This window comes from Dipodomys merriami, unplaced genomic scaffold (genome assembly GCF_024711535.1).
Source record: "Dipodomys merriami isolate MVZ:Mamm:240054 unplaced genomic scaffold, mDipMer1.0.p SCAF_485, whole genome shotgun sequence".
Taxonomy (NCBI): domain Eukaryota; kingdom Metazoa; phylum Chordata; class Mammalia; order Rodentia; family Heteromyidae; genus Dipodomys; species Dipodomys merriami.
In genome coordinates, this window is record NW_027206052.1 from 179,820 (window position 1) to 195,607 (window position 15,788).

Genomic DNA, 15,788 nt, shown 5'->3' on the forward strand with positions numbered 1-15,788 from the left:
AATGAGAAAAATAACCCCAAAACCATTATGTTGGGGTGGGACAGCTGTCCTCCCCTGTACACCCTGAAAGTTGTGATTTCTACCCACAGTGAGCCTGAAATACAGACAAGAGAGTTCTCCACAATTCACCCCTGTATGGATTGGTGGTGTGGCTCAGTGGCAAGAGTGCTTCTCGAGCAAGCCTGAAGCCCTGAGTTCAATCCTCACTACTGAAGAAGCAAAACTCACCCCTATTTCTCTTTCCTGCCCCTTCTCTCTGTGGTGGATCACCCCAGCACTGCAATGGTCCTGCAGACATTGAGTGGATATGGGCAGGACAGTGGAGCTCTTACTTTGGGCCCTGGTCTTAGAGCACTCTAAGTCACATACACACACACACACACACACACACACACACACACACACACACACACACACACACACACACACACACACACACACACACACACACACACACACACACACACACACACACACACACACACACACACACACACACACACAGAAGGCTCCTCTACCACTGGGGATCAAGTGGTTTTATTGGCCTAGAGCAAGCCCTTACCCATGACACCTGTTAGAAAAATGGAGGAGAAAGGAAAGAAACAGGCCAGACTCAATTTCAACAGTCTAGGACTGTTTATTGCCAGGGAGGGACACAGACCTTCCATGGATTTGGGGGTTGTGTCAAGGGGGGCAGGGTTGGAGTCAAGGTTTTTATAGGGTCTGAGCAAGGAGACAGGGATTCCATGAGTTTAGTATTGGGTGGGGGGAGGGGGGGAGGAAGGGGTGACTGCAGGTGCAGGTAGAGAATAGGGTAAGTATTACCTTATCGAAGGTCTCAAACCTTTTTAATGTTCAAACAGCTCTATTTCTCTATCTCCTAGACAGTTTGACCTTCACAGGATATAGCTTTTCATCTTCCAACATCTTAACCTTTTCCTGGACTCATAGCTTGGCCTCAGAGCCTTACAGTCTAGGCCTACAATGGAATGTTTACAGCCAGGCTCAGGTCAGATTGCCCAGCCTGTGTCAGGAAATCTGAGCATATCTTTGGTGGCTTGACTGATACCTGTATGCACCTGGGAAAACATGGTGGGAGTCAATTCTTCATATTCCATCTTTGGATACATAGCAAGAATGGGCCAAGAGGGGAGAAACAAGTCCTTCTTTTTTGGGGGGGGGGGGGGGGTCCAGTCGTGGGGCCTGAACTCTGGGCCTGGGCGCTGTCCCTCAGCTCTTCAGCTCAAGGCTAGCGCTCTACCACTTGAGCCACAGCGCCACTTCCGGCTTTTTTCTTTCTGCTTATGTGGTGCTGAGGAATCGAACCCAGGGCCTCGAGCATGCAAGGCAAGCGCTCTACCACTGAGCCACCTTCCCAGCCCACAAGTCCTTCTTATAGAGTCTTTGGATACATAAAAAGAATGGACCAAGAGAGGAGCAACATGGAGTCATGAGAGCAAAGCAGATTCTCATCATCATCCACTTACGTGTTCACAGAAGTGCTGGTCCCCATGCTGCTCACCAACACAGTGCTCCTTTTGCAAGACACAACATAAAAGATAGTTTTGCTGGACCCGTGAACTCACTAAGAGCTGGACACTCACCCCACCACACACATACTTGGCATGTGTGTTCTTTGATGTGAGCCATTCCCGGCTGCAGGCATTCTACAGTCACCTTGGGCTCCAGGAAGAACAGAATTCACCAATAAACATCTGTGACAAAAGGCAAACCACCCTTCTGACAAGATATGCCATCTTCTTATCATCTTGGAAGAGAATAAGTGAAAAGGTACCAAGTTCCAGAGACAAAGACTGAACTAATGCTCAACCAAGTCATACCTGTGACTTAGGAACTATGCAAATCTTTCTTACCCCTACTCCCAGTTCTCCCTATTTAGCGTGAGTTAATTGTCTGTAGCCCTCGAAGACAGCAAAGGATGTGTTGAAGTGCTGTCTTCCCATGGCTACCGTGTAACAAATCTTTCCCTGACCTTCACACCATGTAGTTTTATTTGGCCTATAGGGGTGAATGGCTGGACCTATGTGAGACTCCTGAACCTCGGGCTGGAATGAGGTCCAAAACCCAGTTTCACTCTTTGCACTGGAGCAGCTACAGCCGTTGATGGCCTTGACTTCACCTCCAGTGTTAGGGATGGGCTCAGGTGCAACCTGGCCAGTCAAGGAACCTCCCTCCACCTCCCATATCCTGCCCAGCACACATAAACAAGGCCTGGAAACCCTCTGGTCAAAGTGCTTGGCTCAAGGAGTCACGTTGCCAGGCAGATGACTCTGGAGACACTCCCCTTCTCTAGTCCTGAACAGAGTGCAGAAGTGAAGCCTGACAATGGTATAGATGAGGAAAGGAAGTGGCCATTAAATCTGGTGTTACCATTGCCAAAAAGCCACTTGTCAAGGGCTGATCTAAAGCCCTCACTTGCCATTTAGGCTTTCACAATACTTCAACCCAAGAGTCAGAAAGCTGAAACCCTTGAGGCTGGGAATGTGGCTCAGTGGTAGAGCGCTTGCCTTGCATGCATGAGGACCTGGGTTCGATTCCTCAGCACCACATAAGCGGAAAAAGCTCGAAGTGGCGCTGTGACTCAAGTGGTAGAATACTATCCTTGAGCTGAAGAGTTGAGAGACAGCACCCAGGCCCAGAGTTCAGGCCCACAACCCCGCAAAAAAAAAAAAAAAAGAAAGAAAGAAAAAAGGAAAAAGAAAAAGAAAGCCTACAGGACACTGGTGGTTCATGCTTGTAATCCTAGCTACTCAGGAGGCTGAGATCTAAAGGATCACAATTTTTGGGGGGGTGGGGGTGGGGTTGTGGGGCTTGAACTCAGGGCCTGGGCCCTATCCCTGAGCTTATTCACTCAAGGCTAGTGCTTTACCACATTGAGCCACAGGGACACTTCCAGTTTTCTGGTGGTTAATTAGATATAAGAGTCTCTTGGGGGGAGTAGAAAGTTGGCTCAGTGGTAGAGTACTTGCTTCACATGCATGAGATCCTGGGTTCAATTCCTTAGCATCACATAAGCAGAAAAAAAGCCAGAAGTAGCCGGGCGCTGGTGGCTCACGCCTGTAATCCTAGCTACTCAGGAGGCTGAGATCTGAGGATCGCGGTTCAAAGCCCGGGCAGGAGAGACCATGAGACTCCTATCTCCAATAAACCACCAGAAAACCGGAAGTGGCGCTGTAGCTCAAGTGGTAGAGCGCTCGCCTTGAGCTGAAGAGCTGAGGGACAGCGCCCAGGCCTGGAGTTCAAGCCCCATGACCGACAAAAAAAAAAAAAAAAAAAAGCCAGAAGTGGCGGTGTGACTCAAGTTGTAGGGTGCTAGCCTTGAGCTGAAGAGCTGAGGGACAGTGCCCAGACCCAGAGTTCAGCCCCCAAAACGGACAAAAAAAAAAAAAGGAAGAGTCTTATGGACTTTCCTGCCTGGGCTGGCTTTGAACAGTCATCCTCAGATCTGAGCCTCCTGAGTAACTAGGATTTTAGGCATGAGCTACCAGTGCCTAGCTGAGGATCACAATTGGAGCCAGCCTAGACAGAAAAGTCCACTAGACCCCATCCTCAAAGTAACTAATAAAATGCAGCGCTAGAGGCATTACTCAAACAGTAGAGTACCAGGCTAGCAAGCATGAGGCCTTAACTTCAAACTCCATTACTGAAAGAAAAAAAAAAAAAAAAAAGCCCAGTATCTGACAGCCTTTGGTCCACTCCCAAATTTTGTACGGCATGTACTAATGGTCTCATGAATGTAAAAGAAGCCAGACCTAGGATGAGGGTGGAGCTCAGTGGTACAGTACTTGTCTAGCATCTGGGTTCATTCTCAGCACTGCAGTTTGTTTTAATGAAGAGGAAACCAGGCACTGGTGGCTCATACCTGTAAACCTAGTTACTCAGGAGGCTGTGATCTGAGGATTGCTGGGGCAGGAAAGTCTGTGAGCTTTTATCTCCAATTAATCACTAAAAAACCAGAAGGGGAGTTATAGCTCAAGTGGTAGAGCAGTAGAGCACTAGCTTAGCAAATAAGCTCAGGGATATCACCCTGACCCTGAGTTCAAGCCCAGGACCAGCAGGAGGAGGAACAGGAAGAGGACAAGGAGGAGGAGGAGGGGAGAATGTGGTCAGTAACGCAATAGATATCCTATAAAATTAAGAAGAGTGGGGATGGGAAGAAAAAAAATTGTAATTAAGAAGACTGAGGGAAGAGGTAGGCCGGGGAGAGATGGATGAGAATGTTAAAAGGGGTGACATTGATCAAGATACAGTATATTCATAAACTGCTTTGTTAAATGGCAACTCCTTTGTACAAATACTTAAAGATAATAAAAAATAAAAATAAAAATAAAAAAATCTTAAAAGCGGGGCTAGGAAGATGGCTCAGTGGTAGAGCGCTTGCCTTGCATGCCTGAGGCCCTGGGTTCGATTCCTCAGCACCACATAAGCAAAAAGTAAAAAGCCGGAAGTGGCGCTGTGGCTCAAGTGGTAGAGCGCTAGCCTTGAGCTGAAGAGCTGAGGAACAGCGCCCAGGCCCAGAGTTCAGGCCCCACGACCGAACCCCCCCCCCAAAAAAATCTTAAAAATAAAATGAAGAAGTAAGACACAAATTATTGCATATTTACTTGGTTCCATTTGTATCTACTGTTGGGGATGTCAAAGTGGAAGCTACCTTTGGGGAGATGGGGATGGTATCAGAACAGGGCTCAAGGGAATGCCCCAGGTGGCAGGGCTTCATTATGAAACCAGAGTTTTAGGCCAAACTCCAGGGATTCCACACACTAAATCTAGTCACTTGCCCACAATACATCAAATAAAAGACAGCAGAGATGGTGAAGGGCGAAAAAGGTTATGATGTGGCGTGGACACACTGTAGGAAGAGACCAGCACTGGCCTTGCATTACAGACAAGCTGTAAATTTAAACAGAAAAATAATTTGGGCAAAAGCATGATTATTAGAAATGATCCTGGTCAAAGCATGGCCTAATTGATCATTATCTGGGGCTCTGGAGAAGTTGTTCTCCTGGTCACCAGTTGAGGGCTAACCAAGGCATTGTTGCCTGGTAAGTGGAGGATGTGCTGTTGTTTTGAAGCAGTTTATGTCATTCCTCATGGTAAAGATGTTATTGATCAAGCCAGTCTTTCCTGGATTGGGAGGATGATTGCAGAGCAATTGGCAGAGAGAAGCACTCAGTGAAAAGACAGATATAAAAATGAAGATAGGGATGCCAAGCTTTGTTTTCTGGTTTTAGTTAACTCCTGGGCCCCAAGAAAGGACTTTTCAGCAAAAGCAGATCCTATATATCTGTTACAATAGGTATTTGATGCCCTTGAAACTTTGTTTTGATTAAAAATGATTTTGATTTTTATTAGGTAATATGAAAACCCAACTATGTATCTTAAAATTCAGGTTTTCAAGAAATATGTAAAGACCCTCTCTATATAAAAGTTGCCTTTATTCACTTGTTATTATGCAAAATTGATAGTAATAGGAATGATAAATGGTAATTTAAAATTATAAAAACTTGGCTGGAGTAAAAGAAAAATCTCATAAAATTTGTCCCAAGTTTGTATTAAATACATACTAATGTTTAAATTCACAAGTGTCCCCAATCTTGATTACTTTTTTTTTTTTTTTTTTGGGTCCGGTCATGGGGCCTGAACTCTGGGCCTGGGCGCTGTCCCTCAGCTCTTCAGCTCAAGGCTAGAGCTCTACCACTTGAGCCACAGCGCCACTCCCGGCTTTCTTCTTTTTGCTTATGTGGTGCTGAGGAATCGAACCCAGGGCCTCTGGCATGCAAGGCATGCGCTCTACCACTGAGCCACCTTCCCAGCCTCTTGATTACTTTTTACTTAGAGGAATATTCAGTTTTATTAGCAAATACTATTTTCAGCATAGAGATGCAGAATATTTTTTTTAAGTTTCAAAAACTGAAACATACAAATATGAATAGAAAAAAAAAGAATATTTTTGTTATTAAGTAACTTGAAAAGGAGTGTCTTCGCTAGAGTGCTGGGGTATTGGTAGTGGGTTATTTGCCGTTGTTCCTTTTCTGCCATTTCTTGTTTGCCATTGTATCTTGTGCTGCTTGCTGCATTTTCTCCAGGTTTTCCAGAGTCAGAGATTTCAAGGGTAAAATTCTGGGTTTACACAGCACCATTGTGGTTACATCTTCCACAGACAACTGCCCTTGTTTTGGAAGAACTTCTCAGAACATTGACTTCACTTCTGCCATAGCGAAACTGTTGGATACAGTAACTTTTTCCTGAAATTTTTGGTCTTATTCTTGTAGCTGTACGTGTCCAAGCTGGAAAGATCAAGATGACTGAGAGTCTGATTCAAGCCTATGCAAGGAAGGAGGCACCCCCGCCCCCCCCCCCGCCCACTGAAACTTTAGAGCTGATACTTTTCTTTGTTAGAGAGATTTTTTCTTTTTTTTTTTTTGTGTGTGTGTGTGTGTGTGCGCGCGTGTGCGTGTGCGTGTGCGTGTGTGTGTGTGTGTGTGTGTGTGTGTGTGTGTGTGTGTGTGTGTGTGTGTGTGTGTGTGCTGCCCCTGAACTTTCATGTTCAAGACTGGAGACAAGGGCTGGGAAGGTGGCTCAGTGGTAGAGCGCTTGCCTTGCATGCATGAGGCCCTGGGTTCGATTCCTCAGCACCACATAAGCAAAAAGAAAAAAGCCAGAAGTGGTGCTGTGGCTCAAGTGGTAGAGTGCTAGCCTTGAGCTGAAGTGCTGAGGGACAGCGCCCAGGCCCAGAGTTCAGGCCCCACGACCGGACCCCCCCCCAAAAAAAAAAAGACTGGAGACAAGAGTATCATGGACTGTCCTGCTCAGGCTAGCTTCAAACTACGATCCTCCTGCCTAAAGCCAAAATACAAGATAGGGCAAAGTAACAGGACTCAAGAAACAAAGGACAGCCATCCATTTTGTCATGTCATTGCTAAATGACTCCATGTTCTGAATCATATATTTGGTAGGTATATGCACGCAACAGAGGGAAGCCAGGAGGAGGAACAGAATAAGTGGGAACAGCCCACACTAAGCAAAAGGAAAGAAATGTAAACATCACCCGATGTGGAAAAAATCACTTGTATTGTCAAAGCTCATAGAATGCACAAACTGAATAGGCCATGATAATGACAATTTGCCTTGTGAAAGTTAAAATGTGTTTGGGACTCTAAGTATCACTATTCCACAATACTGTGAAATATGTGAAATTTATGTAATCACCTAATCAAAATTAAAGAAAAAAAGTGAGAGAAGGGATGGGTTAAGAGAGATGGGTGACAATGTTGTCAGACACTTTGTACTCATATACTGTTTTGTAGAATGGGAACTTCTTTGTACAACTACTTAAAGATAATAAAAAAAAATGTTAAAAAAATACAATCTTCAGATCACAGCCTTCTGAGTAGCTAGGATTACAGGGCTGAGCCACCACTTGCCTGGTTCTTCCTTTTATTTTTTTTTTCCTTTTATTTTTAACCTTTTTTTTCTTGTATTATTATTTATGGTGCACTGGGGACTGAACCCCGAGCCTTGAGCATAAAAGGCAAGCACATCTATTGGCTGCATCTTCAGCCCCTCAGGCTGTGTGTATGCTAGACACATGCTCTCCTACTGATGTACACCCCCAGCTAGGATACCTATTTTAGCACAATTTAAAAATTATTATCAGGCACCAGTGGCTCATACCTGTAATACTAGCTATTCAGAAGGCTGAGATCTGATGATCATGGTTTGAAGCCAGCCCAAGCAGGAAAGTCCATGAGATCTTTATCCCTAATTAACCAGCAAAAAGCCAGAAGTGCAGGTAGAGTACCAGCTTTGAGTGAAAAAGCTAAAGGACAACACACAGGTCCTGAGTACAAGCCCCAGAACCAGCATTAAAAAAAAAAAAAAAACTGTTGAGGCCCTCAAAGAGGCTTTTTTTATGTGAATTATCTCTAAACAAGATTTACCATACTATAAATTAAAAATTAAGAAATGAATACACTGATTTATTATGAAATAATAACAAGCCACTATTAGTAATATGTGTTTCATTTTTTATGTTTTGAGACGTCTCATTATATAGGTTGGAAACACACGACCTCCAGTGTCAGAAAACGAAAAGACACACAGAGACACAGGGGACTTTGTCAAGGCATCTTACTTCTGTACAGAAGGGTGCACTGTCTTACTCTCCTTAGAGCTAGGCTGACGGGCTGGGTAGGTCTGCTCAGTTTCTATTCTAACCTTCTTGTCACTAAGGAGTCAGGCCCATATTTTTTTTTAACTCATCTATATTTGCTACCTTTTAAAGCACACTGTGAGCGTACTACATTACACACAAGCTCTGCTGCTGAGTGGCTTTAATGTTTTTTAACACAACATCTAGGGAAGTTTATTTGTATTTCTCTAAATGGTACACTTTTCTTTGAAAAACAAGCCCTGTGGAGTTCCATCAAGTTGTGTCAGCCTAACACATATTTCTAGAGGACTAGCACATACAGCATTAACTACAAGGAATGGAAAACTAATTGAACCCTCTCTGATGAAACTCAAGCCATTTCAACAAAAACATTTCTTTAAACATCAAGGTAATGTGTCAGAACACATCAATGACAAAAGATTTGGTCTGCTAAGGAATCTGGCTTAATAGCTAAACTCTTGAGACCATAAACCAGTCACTTTAGAGCTTATAACAAACATCTTCACCTGTCCAAAACCAAAGTGAAACTAGAAAAAAGCATTTCTAATCTGCTTCGCTACGGTGTCCCAGTTTCACTTACAAGTAGAAAGAAATCTTATCCTCCCCTTTAAGTAGTTGTCATGCTATACAGACTTTTTAAATGTTAACAAAAATAAACAAAATCAGAGGGAATGAAGGTGAGTGTGGAGCTCGCAGGCCTAGTCCACTTCCTCCATGTGTGAGGTATCATCGTCTCCTTGGTTACTGGGATGATAGGGTACTACAAGGAAGTTAGAAAGCCCTCTGTCAGGGGCTGGGAAGGTGGCTCAATGGTAGAGCACTTGCCTTGCACGCCTGAGGCCCTGAGTTCGATTCCTCAGCACCACATAAGTGGAAAAAGCCAGAAGTGGCACTATGGCTCAAGTGGTAGAGCGCTCAGGGTGAGCTGAAGAGCTGAGGGACAGTGCCCAGGCCCAGAGTTCAGGCCCCATGACTGACAAAAAAAAAAAAAAGCCCTCTGTCAGTGAAAGGCACCTTCTTTTTTTTTTTTTTTTTTTGGTCAGTCGTGGGGCTTGAACTCTGGGCCTGGCACTGTCCCTCAGCTCTTCAGCTCAAGGCTAGCACTCTACCACTTGAGCAATTGTGCCACTTCTGGCTTTTTCTGCTTATGTGGTGCTGAGGAATCGAACCCAGGGCCTCAGGTGTGCAAGGCAAGCGCTCTTCCATTGAGCCACCTTCCCAGCCTGAAAGGTACCTTCTGATGAGGAGGGGGTGAGAGGGGCGCTGTTCTTTTGGAGGCAAAGGCACATATTCTTCTCCTGGCTGGGAGGGGTTATGGCTGGAGGAGGCTGGTAAAGTCAGTGGGAAGTTCCACTCAAGGTGTGCGGGGAGGGTTATCCTATTTTTTTTTTCCATTGGTAAGAACTCAGACCCTGATATAGCCAGCTGGTTACAAACAACACAGATGATAGTTACAATTGAAGTCAAGAAACAAGTAATTCCAGGATTATTTCAGTACCAGGAAATATCACTACAGAATAGTGACTAGTTTGACAGAAAAGATTGCTTTTTCTCATAGGTAGCCCAGATTGGCCTCAAATTAGTGGTCCTCCTGCCTTGATCTCCTAGGAGCCAAGATTTCAAGTATGTGCCTAGGTACCTGTCCCTGATTCATTAAAAAAAAAAAAAATTCAAGTCAGACACTAGCAGCTCATGCCTGTAATCTTAGCTACCCAGGAGACTGATATCTAAGGATTGTGGCTGAAAGCCAGCCCAGGTAGCAAAGTCCACCAAAGTTAACCACCAGAAAATCTGAAGTGGTGCTGTGGCTCAAAATGGTAATGCTAGCCTTGAGCAAAATAGCTCAGGGACAGCACCCAGACCCTTAGTTCAAGCCCCACAACCAAAAAAAAAAAATTCAAAACAGAAATAAAGGTCAGCTATAATAGCACATATCTGTAATTCCAGCATTTGGGAGACTGAGGCAGGAGGATCATATATTTTTGCAAAAACAACCCTAAACCTAAACTAACCCTCCCTCCTGAAATAAAAGTTGGCAGTTTCACTTTTTTTTTCAGGGCTAGGATCACTGCACATGTATGACAGGTGAGCACTGTACTGCTACATGTCCAGTCCTTTTGTGTGGGAGGGGGAGTACTGAGGCTTTGTTATCTCATGCTATTAGGTTATCAGCCTGGTACCTTGAGGTTATCTGCTTCTGAACTGGAATGATCCTAAAAATCCTGAGTCTCTTCTAAGTCTCTCCAGCTCATTCTTTCAAAAGATTCTACTAGCCCAGCATCAGTAGCTCACACCTGTAATCCTAACTACTCTAGAGGCTGAGATCTGAAGAACATGGTTTAAGCCATTCTGGGCAGAAAAGTCCATGAGACACCTACCATTAATAACCAGCAAAAATCTGGAAGTGGAGCTGTGGCTCCAATGTAGACGGTAGTCTTGGAAAAAAGTTAAAGGACAGTGCTCAAGCCCTGAAGTCAAACCCCAGGACTGGTGTGTGTGTGCATGCACACACACACGCACACACCCTACCACAAGCTAGATGCTTTCCACAAGGGCCCTCAGGCCTGCATGACTGGACAGCAGCACATTCTACAGAGAACATTCAAAATCACTCAGACTGGTAATTACACTGTCTGGCAATATTATAATGTCTTTTATAGAGACATGTATTTGTCCCATTTAGGTAAATGCATTTGTTTACCCATCCTCCTAAACATTTAGTAAAGTAGATTTAGTAAAGTAGATTATCTAAGCCATAAAGCCAGTAAGAGAAATTTGGGAAGCTCAGATTCATTAGGTTTTCTCTGAGAAAATAAACCCAAGGTTTTAGATAAATGATATTATGTTAATAATATTTTCCATGGCATAATAAAATTAGCAGATGATAGCATTGTCTTGTAAACTGAACTAAAACTATGAAATCATCCATATTCCTTCCCTCCAGCAGCCATAACAAAATACCACAGGTTGAGTGGCTTCAACACTGAACATGTACCTTCTCCATTCTGGAGGCTGCAGGGCTCAGCCCTGGTTCTGGGCACTGTCTACTTCCTGGTCTGCAGTTACTTTGTCCTTGAGTGGCCCTTTCCTCCATGCACGTGAGAAGGAGAGAAAGATTTCTGGTGTCTCTTCTTAAAAGGACACACTAAGCCTCCTGTAATCCTAGCTACTCAGGAGGCTAAGATCTGAAGATCATAATTCAAAGCCAATTCAAAAGACTTTCTATTTTTCTCTGGAGGTGGCAAAGGCTCTTGGGAAATAAATTTCATGTTGATCAGCTTCTTTCTCCACGTGCAACATACTTGAGCCACAGTGCCATTTCCAGCTTTTTAATTGTTAATAGAGATAAGAGTCTCAGGAACTTTTTTTTTTTTTTGGGGGGGGGTCTGGTCATGGGGCCTGAACTCTGGGCCTGGGCGCTGTCCCTCAGCTCTTCAGCTCAAGGCTAGTGCTCTACCACTTGAGCCACAGCACCACTTCCGGCTTTTTTCTTTTTGCTTATGTGGTATTGAGGAATGGAACCCAGGGCCTCAGGCATGCAAGGCAAGCACTACCACTGAGCCACCTTCCCAGCCCTCAGGAACTTTTCTGCCCTGGCTGGTTTTGAACCACCATCCTTAGATCTCAGATTCCTGAGTAGTTAGGATTACAGGTGTGAACCACTGGCACCTGGCTCTAAAGCTGGACTTCTAAGATCTTATGAAGATAGATCTGCAAAGGAAGGAATCAAAAGATATCTAAACTGTTAGCCTGAAATACTTAATCATACTTCCTCTATGCCTAGCTACTAGGTATGTGGGCCTTTTTTAATTACTTGTCCTGGGGCCCAGGAACATTTTAAACAGGCCAATCTATTTGGCATCCACCGGAGCTGAGGAATCTATTAAACTGTGTACCCTTTATTTTTTTTGGAGGGGTCCGGTCATGGGGCCTGAACTCTGGGCCTGGGGGCTGTCCCTCAGCTCTTCAGCTCAAGGCTAGCACTCTACCACTAGAGCCACAGCACCACTTCTGGCTTTTTTCTTTTTGCTTATGTGGTGCTGAGGAATCGAACCCAGGGCCTCATGCATGCAAGACAAGTGCTCTACCACTGAGCCACCTTCCCAGCCCTAAACTGTGTACCCTTTATAAAAACACAGAAGTATTTTATTTCCCAGCATCCTCTCATTTTTCAAAGGAGAACCAAGAGCCCAAGCAATTAATAACCACTGCCTCAGAGAACTATTGGTCCATTTCACTGCACTGCTTTCAAAGAGAGGTACAAGGTCATCTCTTCCTCTTTTTCTTTAGTCTTCCTCCTTCTTGGATAAAGAAGCAACCCTCCAGGCCCGACCTGTGCCACCATCCCCACTGAGTCAGTTCTGAAGGTTTGGTGGAAGCTGTTTAACATCCTCCAGTGCCTAAACCCACTCCAAACCTGGGCACCCTGCAAAGCCAACCAGTCTTGCACCCCTACAGGTGACCTAATGCCAGGAGTAGGTGCCCAGTGGTCCGGAGTTTGGGACTGAAGCTCCCTGTCCACAGCAAGCAACAGGACCAAGAAGAGAACTTGGTTCTCTGTGGCTCATGGCAGGCTGCATGCAGGATGGCATGGCTTATGAGTAAGAGACATGGTGCTTTCCTTCCACCTGTCACCACTACTCATCTCCCACTGCCTTTTTTTCTTCCTGGTTGTGGGCCTGAACTCTGGGCCTGGGCGCTGTCCCTCAGCTCTTTAAGCTCAAGGCTAGCACCCTACCACCTGAGCCACAGCACCACTTCTGGCCTTTTCTGCTTATGTAGTGCTGAGGAATCAAACCCAGGGCCTCATGCATGCAAGGCAAGAGCTCTACCACTGAACCACCTTCCCAGCCCATCCCACAGGCTCTTGAGTAAACCTTAACTCCCCCTCTTCCTTGTCCCAGTACATGGACCCATGGAAGTCACCAGGCCTGCTGCAGCAGCAGACGAGGCCCTGGAAAACCTCCAGCTCACAGGCAAACATTTGGTTGGCCTAGCCTGAGGACTCTTCTGTTCTCTGTCCAAAAACTCTGTATGTGGGGTATGTGTGTGTGTATTCACTGGGGCTTGAACTCAGGACCTAGGTACTGTCCCTTAGTTGTTTTTGTTGTTGTTGTTTTAATCTAAGGCTAATGCTATCACTTGAGCCACAGCTCCATTTTGGCTTTGTACTGATTATTTGGTGATAAGAATCTCAGTAATTAATCTGCCCAAGCTGGCCTCAAACCATAATCCTCAGATTCTGAGTAGCTAGGATTGCAGGCATGAGCTACCAGCATCCGACGGGAGTCTGTTTTCTGAGGGACTCTAGGCCTTCTCTGAGTCCAGGGAGAGAACGGCTGCCTACCAGCTCTCCAGCTGTGTGGGATGGGCAGCTCCTGACAACTCACTGAAAACTGGCAAGTTTGATCAGACAGGTCAGTGTCTCTCTCTGGGGTCAGAGCAAAGTCCTAGGAAATAGAACACTAAAAACACTCAACTGAAAACCTAGCACAAACCACCTTTAATCTTGCTGGACATAGCTAGGGCAGCTCCCATATCAGATATGGCCAAATCAACAAATGGCAAACTCTCCCCTACAATGAGTGAGTGTAGCTTAGTCTCAGAACGGAGATAAAAAGTGAATGTAACTCCTCCCTCAGCTCAGAAGCTTCAGTGTTGTTTTAACCAGGAATCTCCAAATGGCTGCCCCTGCCCCCTAGAGTAGAGACCACAGTTCTAGACTTTTATCAGCAACTCCTCCCCTAGTCCCAGGAGATGGTAACAGTAGAGCCTGCTGGTCCCTGCCTCACTAACCTGAGCGCTCTCCTATTACAAGACCAATGCCGGTGATAGATAAAGTTTTGGGGGAGACTGATTTTGTTTGTTTGGTTTGTAGTGATGGAGATGGACCCCAGGGTTTGTGCATGCAAGACAAGAGTGTTCTACCTCTGAGCCACATCCCAAGTCCTTTACCATATCTTTTTGTCTGAAGAATTTGAGTCTCAACCTAAATGATGGCCCACTTTTAGAACCAGAAATACTTTTGGGTCTAGGTTTCAATCATTGTGAAACATTTATGCCAGACACTGCAGTTTAATCATTTCTAGGTATTATGGGAGATGTTTGGAAGTTGAGGAAAGAGGAGGAAAGAATAAAAGAAGGCTGGGAAGCTGGGAATGTGGCTCAGTGGTAGAGTGCTTGCCAAGCATGCATGAATCTCTGGTTTCCATTCCTCAGTACCACATAAACAGAAAAAAGCTGGAAGTGGCACTGTGGCTCAAGTGGTAGAGTGCTAGCCCTGAGCAAAGTAGCTCAGGGACACTGCCCAGGCCCTGATTTCAAGTCCCAGGACTGGCAAAAAAAAAAAGGCTGGAAGGGCTGGGAAGGTGGCTCAGTGGTAGAGCGCTTGCCTTGCATGGCTGAAGCCCTGGGTTCGATTCCTCAGCACCACATAAGCAAAAAGAAAAAAGCTGGAAGTGGCGCTGTGGCTCAAGTGGTAGAGTGCTAGCCTTGAGCTGAAGAGTTGAGAGACAGCACCCAGGCCCTGAGTTCAGGCCCCACAACCGGACCAAAAAAAAAAAAGAAAGAAAGAAAAAAAGGCTGGAAGTGTGGTTCATGTGGTTCATGTGGGAAATCTTCCCTGTCTTGTAAGCCTTGCAAGCTCCCTAGTACCACAGAAGAAAAAGAAGGAGCAGGAGAAAGAAGACGAGGAGAAGGGAAAGGAAGAGGAGAGTAAAAAAGAAGTATAATCTAGGTAGCTTCTCAGGAGGCTGAGACCTAAAGGATCTAGGTTCAAAGCTAGCACAGATAACAAGTCCACTAGACTCCATCTTTAATCAGAAAAAACTTCACTGGAGACATAGCTCAAGTGGTAAAGCATCCACTGAGCTCAAGGACTAGCATTCAAGACCTTCACCCAAAGAAAACAAAAGTAGAGCTGATTGCCTTGTTGGCTGACTACCTACTGAGAGGGAAGAACTTCTGCCTTCCATGAGGTATCCTCACTAGAGCAGGAGTTGGGCTGGTCCAGAGTGAAAATATCAAGCTGTAGATTTACAGCTGGACTAGAGAATAAGGGCTCAGAGGAAGTGAGATGCTGGACTGTGTGACACACCTGTAGCCCCAACACTCTGGATGGAGGCATATACTGGAGGATCCTTTAAGCTCCTGAATTCAAGGAAACATAGTGAGACTCCCCATCTGAAGTTAAAAAAAAAAAAAAAAAAAAAAAAGGAAAGCAAGTGACTCAGAGAAAAGGGAGGAGGCTATAGTATGTGTTGGGAACAGAAGAAAGGTGGAAGAACAGAAGGATCTGAGTGGTCAGATCCTGGATGATGCAATGTCAAGAGGCAGCGCTACTCCAATGTGGTGCCAGGGACAGGCATTCACTCAATGAAGGTGAATACCCCAAGAATCAAGGCAGCCAAGGAAGACAGCAAGGGCATCAGATCAACTTAGCATCCACAGTTAGAGAAGGGACTAGGTCTGTGGCAGACCTGGGTAAGATGAAGAAGATGCTAAGACCAAGGTTGATCAGTCTAGTGAGTTCATACAGTGAAGGAATAAAATTAAGGGTTACCTGTGGCAAGGAGGGGGGAAATGGACTGAGTAG

The 15,788-nt window shown here is 45.2% G+C and overlaps 1 pseudogene; it reads right to left on the minus strand.

Moving 5' to 3' along the window:
* Window positions 1–4,668: 4,668 nt before the first annotated feature.
* LOC138809126 (BBSome-interacting protein 1-like) lies at window positions 4,669–6,236 on the minus strand (annotated as a pseudogene).
* Window positions 6,237–15,788: the final 9,552 nt, after the last annotated feature.